Consider the following 17,148-nt stretch of genomic DNA (forward strand, 5'->3'; position numbering starts at 1 on the left):
GTGCAAGAGATTTATTGGGGTAACAACATGGAAGGTAAAGAGGAGGGGCGCAGGAGCAAGTAGGGAGAGCCTTCAGACTACAGGTCTGATGCTTGTAAAAGAAGAGAGTCAGGGTTCTCCAGAGGAACAGAACAAATAGGAGAGCTATATATTATATATATCTCCATATATATATTTATATATATATATATATATATATATATATATATATATATATATATATATATATATATATATATATATATATATATATATATATATATATATATATATATATATATATATATATATATATAAAGAGATTTATTTTTAAGGCATTGATTCATGTGATTTGCGGGGGGGTTGACAAGTCTGAAATCTGTAGGACAGGCCGGCAAGCTGGAAACTCTAGGAGGAGTCGATGCTGCAGCCTTGAGGCAGAATTCCTTCTTTTCCAGGAAACCTCAGTTTTTTCTCTGAAGGCACTCAACTGATTGGATGAGACCCAAACCACGTTGTGGAAGTTCATCTCCTTTACTTAAAATCATCTCATTAGAGATTGTTAGCCACATGTACCAAGTACTTTCACAGGACCACCTAGATTAGTGTAATTATATAACTGGGGACTATTTATATGTCAACCGGCCAGGTTGACATATAAAACAAACCACCATCGGGGAGAAGGAAGGCAGATTGGGTAGGAAGAGTCTCGGTGTAAAGGCAGCTCTGAGAAAGCCTCAGCTAGCCCAGCGGGGAGCTCTAGGGCAGGGTTCACATTAGGCAAAAGCCCTAGACCCTCACCACTGGCTGGAAGGTGCCCAGGAAGAGGCTCAGCGCTGACACGGGCAGGTGCAAAGTTTCTGCAGCTGGAGGTGTCACCTGACTGCATCCTTGCCCAGGGAAGAGAAAGGGATCTGGACCATGCAGTCCTTGTACATCCCCATCTTCCATCCTCTTCTCATACCTTATGCTGACACCTAATTTCTCCCTTTCTTGTTGTCCGTGAAACAGCATTGACCATCATGGTCTTGTCTTCTTCCTCCCCTTAATTCTATTCCTCTGTTTCTTCTAGTTCTTCCCTCCTTTTCCACACTCTTCATTTTTCACCGATTCTCCCCCAGCTTCTCTTTGTCATTTATAAAGTCTGCTGTGCCACCTCCCTTTCCTGACTTTTCAAGAGTAGCGGGTTTGTGGGAATCCCGAGCCCGCTGGTGTGTGATGGGGGAAGCTTCTCAGCACCCCTCCCTCGCCGTGGGGAAGAGGGGCAGGCTGGCACCAACCCAAATGCATGCTTAAATAATGGGCGCGCCAGTGCCAGAAAATTAAAACCCAGCATGGAATTGCTGAATTCACAATTTTATTGTCACTGATTGCCTGGTGGCTCTGCATATTGAGAAGATCTTCACAGCTTCTTCCATTTTCCATGCCTTGGTTAACGTGCAGATAATTCTAGTGGTAAACTTTTTATTCCCCTTTCAACATATTCGTCCTTTCCTCCCCACCGAACCAGGCAAAACAGAGAAAAATTAATGCACAATTGTCATAAACATGCTCTGTATTTCATCTCATCTCATCGTTCATCTTTAATAGAATAATGATATCTCATAACTGAAAGGTCATACAAATCGTCTGCCCATTTTGCAGATGAGGAAAGTAACTTGTTAGAGGTCACCCAGGGAAGCTGTGGGAAAGGCAGAGCCGAAGAGAGTTCCTGGCCTCAGCTCAGTGTGTGTTCACAACTCCCTCTGAGTTCAACGGAGAGGTAGGCAGGAGAGATTGCCATTCTCCCCCATTCACAGATAAGGAAACTGAGTCTCAGCCCTTCCCAGGGAGGAAAGGGCATAACTAGGTCTCTGGACCCATTTATTTCTATTTTTGACACACGATGCTGGCTTTTACTAAGTACCAGGGTAATTGTTTCCCTTGTTAGAATTAGAGGTGGAGCCTGACACCGTACACGCGGAAATACAGAACCTGTGGAATCTTTCTACGATGGAAGAATGATAGATATGGAATAACATCTGTTGTGTGTCTAGTGCTTCACCGATTTCAGAATCACCTCTTATTCGTTATTCCAGTGAGTCAACACAATCGCTCCAGGAAGTAGTGAGGCCATGTTTCAACAGCCCGATTTTTATGGTTGGGGAAACAAAGGCTGAGAAAGTAAATGATTTGCCCAAATCACATCTTAAGTGAGGAAACCAGGACTTGACACCTGGATCTTCTGACATCCTGTGCTCTTTATACGCCTCATCTGTCAGCTCACTTGTGGGTGCCGAGGTTTCTGATGGAACAGTCACCCGTGCAAGCCTGAAGTGACGTTAGAGCCGGCTTCATACTTAGCCACTTCCTTGCATCCTCAATGCCATTGTCATTCCTACTTCAATCAGCACGACAGCTTCCTAACTAGTCTCCTTGCCTCCACCCTTGCTGCCCTCCAACCCACGTTCCACACTGTCATCTACTGCAGCAGGGGAGACCTTTCTAAAGCAATTGTCCCTGCATCCTCAAATGTGCATATATTTATACATGACAGGCACGTACTATTGCTACCATATGAAGCGCATGTGTAAACAGCATACAGAACGAGAAAAATTTAAAGGGTGCAATTTTAAACAATGTGATTAAAGGATCTAATATTTTCTTCTTATTATTCTGCTTTGGAGAAATTACTCAAAAGTGCAAGTCTGATCCTTCCCTTGCTAAAAACTGACATGGACCCAAGATGAAAATCCCAGCTGAGTGTGGTTGATGAGGCTCTTCCGGATGTGATGCTGCCTGTCTCGCAATCCTCATTTCTTGCTATTCCTCACCTTGAGTTCCACACTCCAAGCAAATAAACAACTCCCAAGTTTCTCGCTCCTGCTCATCTACCTGTGGGCTTCACCCTCTGCTGTTGTTTCTGCCCAGAACCTGATTATCCTCCCTGTACCTTCTTTCTTTTCTTCTTCTTTGTTGCCAGTTAATACCTGCTGGTCCCTCGAGTCTCAAATTCAGCTTAACTTCCAGTGGAAGGCTGTCTGTCATCCTCTGAGAGAGGTCAGGTGCTTCTGGGTACCCTGTAGCAGCACTTAGCACATGGAAAAGTCATCTTCATTTTCAATAGTCCTCATTCCCCAGTAGATCATCAGCTCCTTGAGGGCGAAGAGTAGGGTTTGTCGATCTTTACTCTTCGGTGCTATCCAAGTGCCACGTGCCAACAACTACTTGTTAAAGGATTCCATGAATATCTGCTCTCAGCCCAAGGGTTTCTGTTTAGTGGAAACAGAGCATGCAACCACTTCACCAATCACCCAGTTCTCAAGGGGTGTAATATTTTTGACACCTTTATTCTTTTAAACCACCCAGCAGGGAAACTTCACCTTGTCTGGGAATAAAAGTGAGGACATTCCATGACCCATGGCTTTTCTGTTTACTCTCAGGCAATGGAAAAAAATCACATGTTCCTTTGAAATCTCAGCCATGTCTCTCCGTTAATTTAGTAACAAATGGTGTGCAGCCCAGTACACCGAGCAACTTCAGTATTCACGGTAAGATTGCAGGAGAGGAGAAGATTGCAGGAGAGGAGAAGATTGCAGGAGAGGAGAAGATTGCAGGGTCCTCTTAGAGTCCCTGTCTGAGTCTGAACACAAAACTGACAGGTTAACAGCAGAAAAGTGAGCAAATTTATTTACTATAAGTTTTACATGACACAGAGCCTTCATGAGGAAATGAAGCCCTGAAGAAACAGCCCTGAGTATTGTTCTAGTTTTGATGAAGAGTAGACAGTCGTGGAGGAATAAGATAGGTTAAAGAGTATGAGGTAAGGGTAGTGAACTGGGGGAGACTTGGCCAGGCCTGGGGGTTCAGACTTTTCTCGGCGTCCCTTTGTCTTCGGAGATAAGGATGCTCCTCTCCTCCAGGTACGGGGAGGGCTCCTCTCACCTGAGAGCTTTATGACCTATTTCACGGGAGAAGGGTGGGGAAAGGTCAGAGTGACCTTCCCACTACTGCTGGTTTCTCAAACTCATTCAGCTGGAAATATTCACTATGCCAAGGTGCCATATTTGGGGTTAGTGCATCCTGAACCCCATTGAGATACTACACCTCCTTCTCCAGCAACTGTACTGCCTTTCTTTGGGGAGAGGGTATGACTCTCACCTTTTCTGGTCAACCTTCCCACCATCCACTGGCTACAATTTCTACCCTTTTGGGGTAGAAAGGAAAGGAAACAGAGATAGTAAAGTTCTTAACTGAATGACACTGTCGTACGATGGCATCGTGATCTCTGGACCGTACAGACGTTTCAAGTTGACTTTTTCTTGTGGGCACTCTTATGTGTTCTCTCTTCTCGACTCTTAAATGCTTGCAGGATGCCATCTACAACAGCCCCAGACCAACAGTACCAAACTGGGCTGCATCTCGGGTCCCTAGGATTCAGGTAGCTTTGCCTGCCATTGCGGGGAGCGCCATGACACAGCCCTCCTTCTGGTGACCACAAGCCACTGAAGCTCTTCCCAGGGATGAATCTGGTATAAATCCTCCATGAGTTCCTAGTTGCAGAGGATACGTGTCCAGCTCTCTAGTGGTTTATTGAAGCTCCTCTCTCAAGTATGAAGGAAGAATCAGACGTCTAGTTAGAAGCTCCAGTTAGAGAGAGGTGGTCCTAAGAGGGAGGCGCTAATGTAAAGTTGCAGCTTTGACTCTCTAGCTGCTCCATAGGTAAGAGATACATTGAGTCCTGGACTTGCCCATGTGCTGGGGACAAAGAGACGAAACCCAAGAATCGGGGTCCCCAGGGGCTCCCCATACAGGGCTTGGCACAGGTATCTTTAGCACCTCTTCCTACCCTGTGATTGTGTGCAATCCCATGCAAAGGAAAAGATTATAACAGGACAGCCTAAGTCCTAAGTCTGATCGCCCTTTCTTCTTGATTGCTGAAAGCATGGGGTTAGAAACTTAAGAAAGGTAAATGGAGGCCTTGTCTACCAGGTCTTCTCTGGAATGGGTCTTTCCAAATCGCAGAAAATTCTTCTAAATTTCCAACTCAAGGACTGACGTGAACAAGCTGTGAGCCTGGGTGATCCACGTCCCATTCATCAACGCTACATCTCTTGCTTATTTAAAAGGTGAAATTGTCCATAGTGATCAGATTGACTTTTAAAAATTCAGTTAATGAATTTACAAAATACACCGTCATCTTAAATTGACTGATTTGTCCCCCTCATGCTGGCATTTATTACCCCATTCTTAAGAATGTGTTGCAAGATAGCAATTTTTTGTGGAACCCTTCTAAGGCAATGATAGCAACATGAGACTTCCTGCAGCCTTTTAGAGTAGAGAAAAAATTTTTAGGGGCATTGCTTAATCGGAAGTTTTAAAAAACCCAAATGAAGTCATAAAATGCAGGCATGTCTCTGAAAATATGTTCATGAGACTATTATAAAAAGACCTGACTAAAAAATACTTACAGTCTAGAAGTGGGAAAATGAAGGCATTTTCTCCTTGAAAGCAGCAGAGGGTTCTTTGTTTCTCAATTTAATGGAATTCTAATATGAAAAACATCCAATGATCCATTTAAATAACAATGCCAGGTCTGACTCAAAAATTCACAAAAACAAGGAAATCAGCGCTTATAGCTGAAAACTTAGCACAGTGAGCCCACTGTGCCTTCAGCCCACACTATTGAGTCAACAAGTCACAAAGAGAGAAGGCCCAGGGTACAAGGCACGGCAAAAACGCGTCACTGTGCTTTCTAGACACGAGTGTAAAAGTCATGGCTTCGATAGTAATTTGAATTTTTATTCCTTAAGGAAATGTCATGGTGCTCGAAATGCAATTCTTTTGTTTTCTTTGAGGGGAAGAGGTGTGTGGATGTGTGTGTGTGTTTAAAACTAAACGGCATTTGAGGGCTTAAGTGTTTGAGTCCACGAAAGTGAACAGACCATATGGTCTATTGTAGAATTAGTAATTACAGACTTATTAAAAATACATGTTAATTTTATTCACTGACACTCCATGATAATGGCTTCCTCGGGATCTAATCCATTCTCCCCATTATACTCAGCTATTTCTTGTGCAGAAACCTCTCGTCCTGAACAAATGGCATAAGCAAGATTCGAGCTGACCCAGTCCCACCCCAAAAGATGAAATCACTACTTTTCAGCGATGTAGACAATTTAAGATGATTTTCTCTGTTGCCCTTTACATTCTCACTTCAAGCCAGAGGCAGATAAAGCAGAAAAGAGGTTTCTACTCCCCTCAACCTGTCAATCTGAAGGGGAAAAAAATATGGAAAAATGATGACTTTATAGGAGGTAAGACGGAAATTTCCTTGAGTTACCTCCTTAAAGAGTATAGTACTCGCTTAGGTTAGCAACCCCAGAGTAAATCACTGATGCCTGAAAACGGGTTGTAAATTTGATCGCCATCTAGTTTGGGGAAACTAGCCCTGACATTTCTCCCAGCTGTTAATGACTAAGTTACTTATCAATACTTCTCAAACTTTAATATGCTTATGAATCACCAGGGCATCTTGTAAAATACAGATTCTGATGCGGTAGGTGTGGATGGGGCCTGAGAGTCTGCATTTCTAATAAACTCCCTGGCGATGCTGGTGCTACTGTCCTGGGGACCATTCTTTGAGGAGCAAGGACTTGGCTGACTGACAGGATGCTCTGGTGCTGGTCCATACATGCTCAAGCTTGATAATGGACCAAGTGTCTGTATTAGTAGATTATTCGTTGAATATAGATTATAACCCAGGCCTTCATTCAGAATATTACACTTTATTTTCTTAGACTTTCTTTCTTTAGCCACTGAAGTTTCTTTAGAGTTGGTCAGTCCTACCAGAAGATCCTGATCATCCATGGGGTACCATTCTAGAATATAATTACAGAATACATTTCCCTCTCTTATAACCTAGGCCAGCTAGTCATTAATTTGAGGTCAGTAAATCACCAAAGCTTTGTTGCTTATGAGTCTATATAATTCAAATCAAAGTCGTGTGTTTTTTAATGGAAATATATTTATTACTTTTGAGGATTACAGATGATATATGTTCCCTGTAAAAAAATCAAACAATTAAGAAATAATCTAATGTGTATTCCAAAGGCAATTTAAATTGGTATCCCAGCAAAATATGACACACCATGGACATCTGAATAGTTGAAGCATCAAATATGAATTCCTGGAATGCCGAGGGTAGTCACATGCCATTAGGCTAATAATTGCAATAGGTACCAGGTATTGAGTGTCTGCTTGGGTGAACACCCCGCTGTGTGCTCTGGCTGTATCATACACTTCACGTTTGCAGTGGTCAGCGTTCCTAGATTCAAACAAAAGATACCAGCTTATTAACTGTGAGCAGAAAAGGAAAGTACGGAAACAGTGTCAGAGGTTCACTGAATAGAAGGCTAGAGAACTGAGCTCCGAAAACTCTGAAAATGGGCAGAAATCAAGGAAGGCTGAGCAGTGGGGACACAGAGTGGCTCTTGCCACAGGATCCCTCTGGCTGAGACCTTGCCGCTGTCAAACTCTGGACCCATGATGCAGCCACCAGGAGTGACTTTGCCACTGTCCCCAGAATATTGAAAAGTTCAGTTTGCCCATGGAGCCAGAATCCTGCCTCCCCATCAGGACTCACACAATGAGGGATTCCCCCAGGGTCGTCACAAAACAAAACAGAGTCCGCTGCTTTTCATTATCTTGTTTAATCCTCACAACAAATTGGTGACGGGGTTCAGGACACGCTACCCCCAAATATGGCACCTTGGCATACTGAATACTTTAAGCTGAAGGATTTGGGAAATGGCACGTGCAGGAGGGACTTTCTGACTTTCCCCTGAAGTAGGTCATAAAACCCTCATGTGAGAAGTGCCCTCCCTAAACCCGGAGGAGAGGAGCATCCTTGTCTCCTAAGACGAAGGGACACAGAGAGGGACACACAGGCTTTGCTAAGTTTCCCCCAGTCTGTTAGACTTACCTTGTACTCTTTGTCCTATCACGACTGTCCACTCTTCATCAAACTTAGGATAAAAGCACCCAGATTCAACCGTTTCTTCCAGGCTTCATTTCCTTATGAAGGACCCCACGTGGTGTAAAACTTGTATTAAACATGGCTGCTTTTCTCCTGTTAATGCTGCAGGTGTCCCTCCATGGCAGAAGCTGATGTGACTGCTGCCATTTTCAGGAGGAGGATCTTGAGTCCTAGAGGTGAAGCAATTTACCCAAGAAGCCAAGGTCCTGCCACTTAAGCCCAGCACCCTCTTACCCCGAAACCATGCGCCCTGTCCCCTGCCCTTTGACTTCATGCCTCACCCTGAGGTGGAGGAAGTCACATGCCATTCAGCTGTGTATCTTTTGGATCAGAATCTGACTAGTTTTCTAAGCAGGAGCAGGAAGAGAAACCAAACCAAAACAAAACAAAAATAAAGGAGTTGATTTTCTCCCCCTCCATTTGCTATCAATCTCTTCATCTCTAAGAGAAGCTGGAGTAGAGAATCAAAGGTACAACAGAACCTGTTCACCACCTCTTCCTTTGCTTCTTCCCCTGACCGCCTCTTAGCACAATATGGCATTGCTAATTTCATGCTGAGAATTTAGGTAATGGGGCTCTCCTTCTCGGACTCATCTCCAGTGGAGATCTTCTTCCTTCCTTCCCCACCCGTGGATGTTCACCATCAGTTTCCCCAATAAAATATACTCACAGGCGAAAGTTCTCAAAACCGAAAAACTGTCCCTCTGCCATGCTAGGCTGCAGAATGGTAATGCAAACCTTTGGGCAGGAGCCATGGCTCTAGAGAACGAGGCTTATTGTTCTAATGGAACTTCTGGCCCAGGCTTTACCTGGAGTTAAAACTTTGTCTTAGGAAGGTCACAAAACCAAGATAGGGGATGCTGGTGATAATCTGAAATCCATGGCTCTGGGCCAGCCGGGGCACTCCATCAGGATGCCTTAGTGAGGTTAGAAAAAAGAGAAATACTTAGTGTATTTCCTGAAGTCTGGAAATTAAATTTTCCCCCCATTTTTTTCAGAGTGGTCTAGATATCACTTCCTCCCCCAGCCCTATTCCCACTTTGGTAGGAAAAACAATGCTTAGATCAGCAGAAAAGATTAATACATCAGCAATTCTGTTATTGTATGTATTGATTCTCAAGGGGCCAGAAAAGAACTCAAAGGTGAGTGTAAGTAGAAAATACACGTAGGCAATATTCCATCAGCTGTATTTATGAGCCATTTAGAGCATCCCAGGAGGGTTGCAGTTTAAAATCTATCAAAGCTTTGGGTTTTTTCTGTTCTTCCCAAGGAGGTGCCAACAACCGTTCATTCTGCAAGTTTCTCTAAGATCTCAGTGCTTCCCATGAACGGTACCTAGAAGGAAAATAGTGATTGTCCTGCCAATAAATGGGAAATGCCGGGGGCTGAGGGAGAGAAAAAGCCTTCTGTGTTTCAGTTTTTCATTTCGCACGCATCATTTGAATGCACAAAATGTGCATGATCTGGCCTGTGATATAGCCAGTTACCTCTTGTTTTCATATAGTGAGTCTTATCCTGATTCATGGGTATGCTACATTTTAAGGACCAAAATATTGAATCCAATTTCTTTGTTCTTTTCCTTTTTTCTGATTTCCTCATTGTTTAGAATAGTCTCTAATCTCAAATATGTCTCAAGAAATAAATTTGCTGCATGATGCACGAACCAAGTCAGCCTGCTTAAAGATGAATCCAGGCATTCTCGTGGACTCATTGATGCACTCTTCCAAAAAAAAAACATTCACATAATGTCCCCTCTGTGCCAGATTCTGTTCCAAGGTCCAGGGATAGAGAAATATCCTCTAAAAAACCTCACAGTCCTGAGGAGATGCCAGACAGGTAAACATGATCACAGAACAGTGTGGGAAGTGCTATCATAATAAAAAGAGCTACCATTTTTTGAGTATTTACTATTCTGGTACTACTTACGTTAAAGCATATTATCTCTAATCCTCCCATTACCCTCCAATAAGTTTTATTTTCCCCTTTGTTTAAGGAAATAGACTGAAAGAGGCTCAGAGCCTTGCCTAAGGTTACATTGCTATAAATATTAGCACTGAGATCCAGACTTGGGGTATGAGGCTCTAAAACTCCCATTCTTTGCATGTTGCCCCTAAGTGCACTAAGAGATCAAAGACAACTCACCCAGACCTAGTGAGGGTTCCAGGAAGGCTTCCCAGAAGAGGTGAGCAGGAGGGGAGATTCTCCCTCCCCAGAGGAGGGAGAAGTTTTCCTTTATGACACCTCCTTCTACCCACCTCCTTAGACAAAGCCTCATCAAAATGTGCCCAGACTCCTGAGCTGTGGGGAAAGGAAGGTGACAATCCCACTTTTTTTTGGTTGCTGTAGGAAAAGTAATAACCGGACCGGGAAGGGAACACATGCAATAATCAAGGGGCAGCTGTAGTCAGTAGAAAAGGTGAAGTGATTCCTGGCCACAGTAGTTCTGAAAGAAGAAATGGCATCTACCAAGCGGCATCTAGAAACACGTAACTTCAGCTTTGTTACTTTGAACCACCACGTCTCCTTCCCAAGGCTTCCGCTACCTTATTTCTCCCCTGGATAAAGAAGGCTGCTAACGAACTGGAATTAAATAGAGTAAAATCTTATTATTTTGAGAAATGGGAGATTGTGAGGCTCATTTGAATTAATCTTTAAAAAAACATTCTTACTCGAGGATTTGTTTAAAGAAATACTGATAATTATGTTACAGTATTTCTTTCTTTTTTTTTTCTTTTTTGCTATAACTTCAGAAATGAATGGGGTACTAATAAGGAAAATTAGCTAAATGAATCTAGGATTACGTTTATACAAACACTGTTTAATAAGTGTAGATCTCATAAACTTACAGATTTCGAAATTACAACCCTTCATTCAAACTTCTTACCCAATAAGATCGTGTCTTAACTAATATAAATTCCAAAATGCTGGGCCCAATTAAGGAAATTTTACTGTATGGCAAATCATGAGGCGGGTTGTTGTAATTCTGTACTTATGTTAAGACAGAGCTCTGAGTAGTAGTATTAAAAAAATGTTCGAAGCCACTCAAAACAGAGAGAGAGATTTAGCATGCACATCTTGTATTGTGTCAGAAGCCCTGTAATTGCCCTGCAACTACTTAGCTTTTTATATACTGGTCACTGAGTGCCTACCATGTGACCAGGTCCCCATAAATATGAGCATGACCCAGTCACTAAGGTGCACACGTGCTGGAGGGTATGACATGGCTCTCACACCAATAAATAATGTGTGTGTGTGTGATAAATCCAACATGCACTCACAATTCCCATCCACCCCTGGAGAGCAAGTTGAGTGCTTTGGTAGGCGGATAAGCTTTCTACTGGAAGAAAGGTAACAGAGTGGCTTAGAGCTGTCACGGCATCTCTCCAGCACCCAATTTAGAGGAGAAACACCAAGGATGGGAAAAGCAGGCTTTTGTAACCGGATGACCTTGCCCTTGGTTTGCAGGGTCTGTGGATCCAAAGCCAATTTTTTGAATTTTCGATTTTGCAAGAATGAAATGTGCCTAATTTAACTGAATTTGCTGGCCAACCTAGTTTGCTTGTTTTTCTAAAGGGGACGGGAGGGGCCATGGGTATAATGAGGGGGGCGGGCAGGACCTAGTTCTCTGTTCCTTCCCCCCACCCCCCCACCCCCGCCGCCCCGAGCTATTGAAGAGTGTCCTGGAGAGTAATCTGGAAGTCAGCTGAAATTCACACGGTCATGCTGACTTTACTCCCATTTAATCTGTCCCTCTCAGAGCCCTCCTGCGGATGGCTCACCCTCTCCCTGCCACCAACGTGGCCAGGCGTGGTGCTCCTCAGAGCCGCCCTGCCCCTTACACCCAGGTGCAGGCCTCATTTCCCCTTTGACCTGGAGCCGGGCTCGCACCTGAGGGCCTGCTCGCTTCCTTCCTGAAGGGCGAGGCCCGCAGCTCCTGCCTTTGCTGTCGGGGTGCTGGTTCCTCAGCTGCTCCTCCCACCCCCTCCTTCCATCTGAAGTCTCCTTTTGTGAGGTCCATCTTCCAATTAAGCCTAAATCATGACAGATGGTGCTGTGGGCTGATTAATCCGCACAGTGGGCGTGCCCTGCAGCACCTGAGGTGTACGTTCAGGAGGAAGGGCTCCAGCTTCGGTGGGAACGGCTCATTGGGAACACAGATAAATCGGAATAAAAGGAATACATGAGGTGGGGTATAGGGAGGGGAGAGAAGGAGAGAAAGGAAGTGGGGAGAGAGAGAGAGAGAGAGAATGAGAGAGAGAGAGAGCCAATACTCCATATGCTGGAATTTGTTTTTTAAAGTATCTTATTTTAATTGCTATGTGAATTTTTTTAAACCGGTCTCAACCCACAACTTAATGGTAAGGAAAGCTGGAAGATGGAGAAAGAGGGCTTTCACATCCCCGCTCCACTGACCACTGCCCCCCCACCCACCCCCAGTTTATTTGTCTGGCGATCTGGACCCACAGAAGGAGGCAAGAGGCTTCATAGAGGGGAAGGGAAGAGAAGGAGTAAATTGACGTGCTCCCTCCAAATTTTGGGGGGGAGTTTTTCTTACAGTGGACAGGGCTATGCCGCCATCTCAGCCTGAATGGCTTTGAGAAGTTTTCCACACATCCCATTTTGATGCCAAAAGTCACCAGTGATTTTCTCTCTCTGATCTATAAGAGGTGCTCCAAGCAGCAGACAGATGGGCCCACTTCCCCACATTCCATAACTCTCACCTCCTGCTCCCCTCCCCACTACCTTGTCGCAGTGTGAGCGCGCGCGCACACACACACACACACACACACGCGCACACACTTTTCCCTTGTGTTTGCAACAAGATTCATTTATTTTTCCAATGTATAACTTAATTCACCTATTCCTAAAGCAAACACTTATGAAACACCTCTCAGCGTCAAATCCTAGGCTGGGCCCTGCCCCCAAGTTGCTAAAACTCTACGAGTGGTAAGACAGAGTTGTCCCTAGCCAAGTCCAGGTTACTCAACCTCTCTAGCCTCAGTCTGCTCACCTGTAAAATGGGCATCTGTTATCACGTATCTGACAGATCTGACTAGTATGTCTTGCTCTTACTAGTAAATGCGATGGCATGTGAGAAATGCAACATCTTTACGAATGTTAGGTACTGTTATTGAATCATTAAGATAATTTCCAGAGGAAACACTTCACGGTGTGAGTTTTCTGGTCAGTCCCTTGATGTTCAAAGTGGCCTCCTATTTGTGAAAATAACTCTTTCTCCTCTTTAGTCCCATCCCCTTCTTCCTTCATCCTTCCCATTTGCAACAGACCTAGGTTTAGTCCATGTGATTGAGTTCCTTTCCTCCTCTCCCTCCTCCTTCATCTCCTTCATCTCTATCTTTGGATTATTATTACAGTATTATTACTATGATTAATCAAAGCCCGAACATCACAGATTGATTGTGCAGAGACCCAGAAGAGCTAAAGAAAGCGGAGGAGATGGAGAAATGGAGAGACAGCAGACAGTCCAAGGAACACGTTAGCAGACTGGCAGCCTAGTTATTAGAAGCGAATACCTCTGAGGTAAGACTCCTTGAACTTTCTTTGGGACAATCTAGTAACGATAAGAACCCTGCATTACTTCTTCCCTGGCTTTCAGCCAGACCAGCTCTGGGAAGTGTGGTCACACTCTAACTGACTTGGCATCTGGAAATCAAGCTAAACCTCTTCAACCATAAGAAGAGTTTCCCTCTGCCCGCTAAACTATTTGCAAAAGAAAGAAAGAGTGAGAAGTATAAATATTTGAAGATCATAAAATAAATACTGCCATCCTTTTCTGGTTTCCAGCCGTTCCAACATTCCAAGACCCTCCTGGTTCCCCCCGCCCCGTCTTACTGATACCTCCCCTTCTCCATCCATAGGGTAGTGATGTGCAAGGTGTTCCTTAGGCCAAGGTTCCCTATACGAGGGGTCGGAGGTCAGCCCTCCTGCACACAACAAGCCATTGGCATGTGAGGGTGCACCCTCCAGGAAGGGGTACCTTTTACTAACTCACATAAAGGCATACTGTGCTGAGATTAGCCCACTCTTCCTCCTGATTTTGTGGAGAAAGCCTTACAGAAGCCACTTTCTCCTTGCTTATTTCTGGGCATGTTTTAAACCATCTGGATATTCGTCCATTTTTCTCCCTTCCAGGCAGTGTATGTGTATGGATACTCTCCCTTCCACGCAGAGAAAGTGTAACCATTTGGGTTTACACTGAACAGAACTTGAACCCCACATCTGCCACCTTCCATCCAAATGAACCTGCATAGATGACATACCTTCCCTGAACTCCATTGTCCCCATCCACAAAATGGACACAGCAATAGCTGTTCTTGAAGGATTGTTTAAGGATTAGATACTGTATAATATGTAGAGTTGGCACAGAATGAGTATAGCTATCGACAATCAACAAATCACCAGGAAGAGAAAAATGACTTTCTTGAAGTTTCTAGGAAAAAAAATTTTTTTGTGCCTGGCCCCTATCTTAAATAAACTGTACCAACTTGAGTAGATTTTCAAATACTGTTCTTTCGTCTCACGTGGAAATAATCTGGTTATACAAAAATGCATAGTTAGCAAACAAAAATATGTTGCATCTACTTTTTATTCTCTCTTAATAATGCAAGCAGTTCTGCTACATTGAAAGAAGGATTCAATTTGCAGTTTCTTGATTTGTTGGTTGCTTTTCAAAGGAAATATATAGCTCATAATTAAGTATACCTCTAGATTTTGGGTGTGTGCCTATCTCTTACAGAAGTGAACATTACTAACCATGACAAAGATAAAGCATCTGCAAATGACAAATGACTCAGGTGCAGAAACAAAAACAACTGATTAAGCCATACGTCACCAGGAGAACCTAAGGCTTAGGGATGAGAAAAACATGCCAACAGCTCACATTTTCAAAATGGGCCTCAGGATTCATTCACCTAGACAGTGGATGGAAGTGGAAAACTCGGTTAAATTGGTGAAATATTAGAGCTGAGAAGGACATAGTGATCACGTGGCCTGACCCCCTGGTTGGACAGATGGGGAAACTGAGGCCCAGGGAGTCACACAGCTTACTTACGTGGCAATGCTAGTGCCACGACCCAGGTTTCTGGCCACTACAGAAATCTCTATTTTATCTACAGGTATTTTCCTAAGAAATCCACATGATTCTGATGGTACAGGAGAGGCATTTCAGCTCTAAGTCTTCCTGGCCCGCACTTGTTCAGATTATACCCTGTAACGCTAACAGGCGTGGTGATGATGCAATATATCAGGAGAAGACATTACCGGGAGATGGGCTTTCCCTCTGGGTTCCTGGCTCACGTGTCTCCGTGCCAGTATGATGCCTGGCTCACAGTAGGAATTCAATAAGCCCTTACTGAGTGAACACAGTTTGAGTGTGCACTTTCAAATCGTATTAGTTTAAGAAAGACAATGATGGCGAATTCCCTGGTGGTCCAGTGGTTAGGACTTGGTGCTTTCACTGCTGGGGCCCCGGGTTCAATCCCTGGTCAGGGAACTAAGATCCCACAAGCCACGTGGCATGGCCAAAAAAAAAAAAAAAAAGATAATGATGATCATCATGACCTTTTGCCAATTAGCAACGAAAGAGAACAAAGAAGGAGGGACAATATACCTAAGTAGAAAGATCAGGGACTCAGGAAAAGGAGTTCCAGGACTCAGGAAAAGGCCAGTTCCAATCCTGGCCTTCTTCCACCTACCTGCCCAAGACAATGACCTTTTCTGAACTTAGTTTTTCTCAACTATAAAATGGGATTAAAATGTCTATTTCACAAGGTTTTACGAAGGTTGTACATGATAATATTTACTAACTGCTTGGCACTGTATCTGGCACAGACTAGGAGCTCCATAAATAATCAATGAGACAAGGAGAGAAGAAGATATTGTGGCAAGAGGTGCCCTGTTGGGTTTAAAAGAATGGTGTTCGGAGAGGTTGCCCTGTCTTACAGCATCACATTCTGACAAAGAGGGGCTGCAACTCCACATCAAAGCAAACCCTGCACATCTGTCCTCAAGCTTCATATGAAGCACCCCACTCCTCCCAGCTTCTGATCTTGGCCATCCCTCACTTCCTTTTCCTTTCTCTTCTCACTTTCATCATGATTTCGTTTGTGGTTTTAAGGGCTCCATCTGCTTGGGTCTCCTAACATACACCTTACTCACCACCAATCTTAAGGGAACTGAGATAAGGCCCTGGGGTCCAGGGCTGTTGCAGTCCTGGGGGGACAGTCACGGCTCTGTCCAGTCTTGATAGAGGAGACACTCTTCCCCAAGGCTCTCACAGCCACTTATCTCCACTAGGGACCCAAGCCAGAAGAGGCTCAGGGCAAAGGCTGCAGTGCAGGGCCCTGCTCAGAGGGCAGGCCCCCTGGGGCAAACCCCGAGGGGCTCAGTACCCTTTCCCAGTGAGACGAGAGTAATGCCCGAGCCACCAACCCCACCACAACCCGTCCCTCCCACCTCCCCAAGCTGCCACCTTCTGCAACTGCTTAAATCATGTCCCTGTTTGGGAACTTGGGTTTGAAAAAGCAATTTAAAACCAAAGCAGAGGGAGCACTTTGTAGCAATGAGTGAGCCCACACTGAGAGCAGGTCAGAAGGGTTCATGCATGTTCAGACACACACAGGGCTGGGAAATCCACACACCTTATTCGAGAAACCATAATGCCTCTGTGTTCCCTCCTCTGCTGGGCCTTTCACAGTTTACAAAGCACTTCCACAGACCTAGGCTCGTTCACACCTTAAGAAAGTATGAAGTGGAATTCCCCTCTGTTGCTTGGTGGGGCGTTCCCAGCAGCAAAGTGAAGATTTGCCTCCTGCAGGGGAACATCTCAGGACCTAGGGGGCTGCCTGGGTTGCTGGTGGCACCCCTGCTGGAAGCATCCGCAGCTCCTGGCAGAGAAGCACTGGAAACCCCTGTGGGAAGGAGGCCCCTTAAAGCCAGGGCTTCATCATTTCTCAAAACCCACAAGGGAGCCCTGTTTCCAGACATGGGGCTCCAGTGCTGGCTGCAGCCGAGCGTGGCCCAGATCCCCAGGGACCCCGGCTTGGTCCCCGAGTCTCTCTGTGCCGTGTGCACTTTATGCGACTGTTAGCCCTAAGCTTTTCTGTGTGGTGACGAGCAGAAGCTCCTCCTCC

This window comes from Eschrichtius robustus, chromosome 12 (assembly GCF_028021215.1).
Source record: "Eschrichtius robustus isolate mEscRob2 chromosome 12, mEscRob2.pri, whole genome shotgun sequence".
Taxonomy (NCBI): Eukaryota; Metazoa; Chordata; class Mammalia; order Artiodactyla; family Eschrichtiidae; genus Eschrichtius; species Eschrichtius robustus.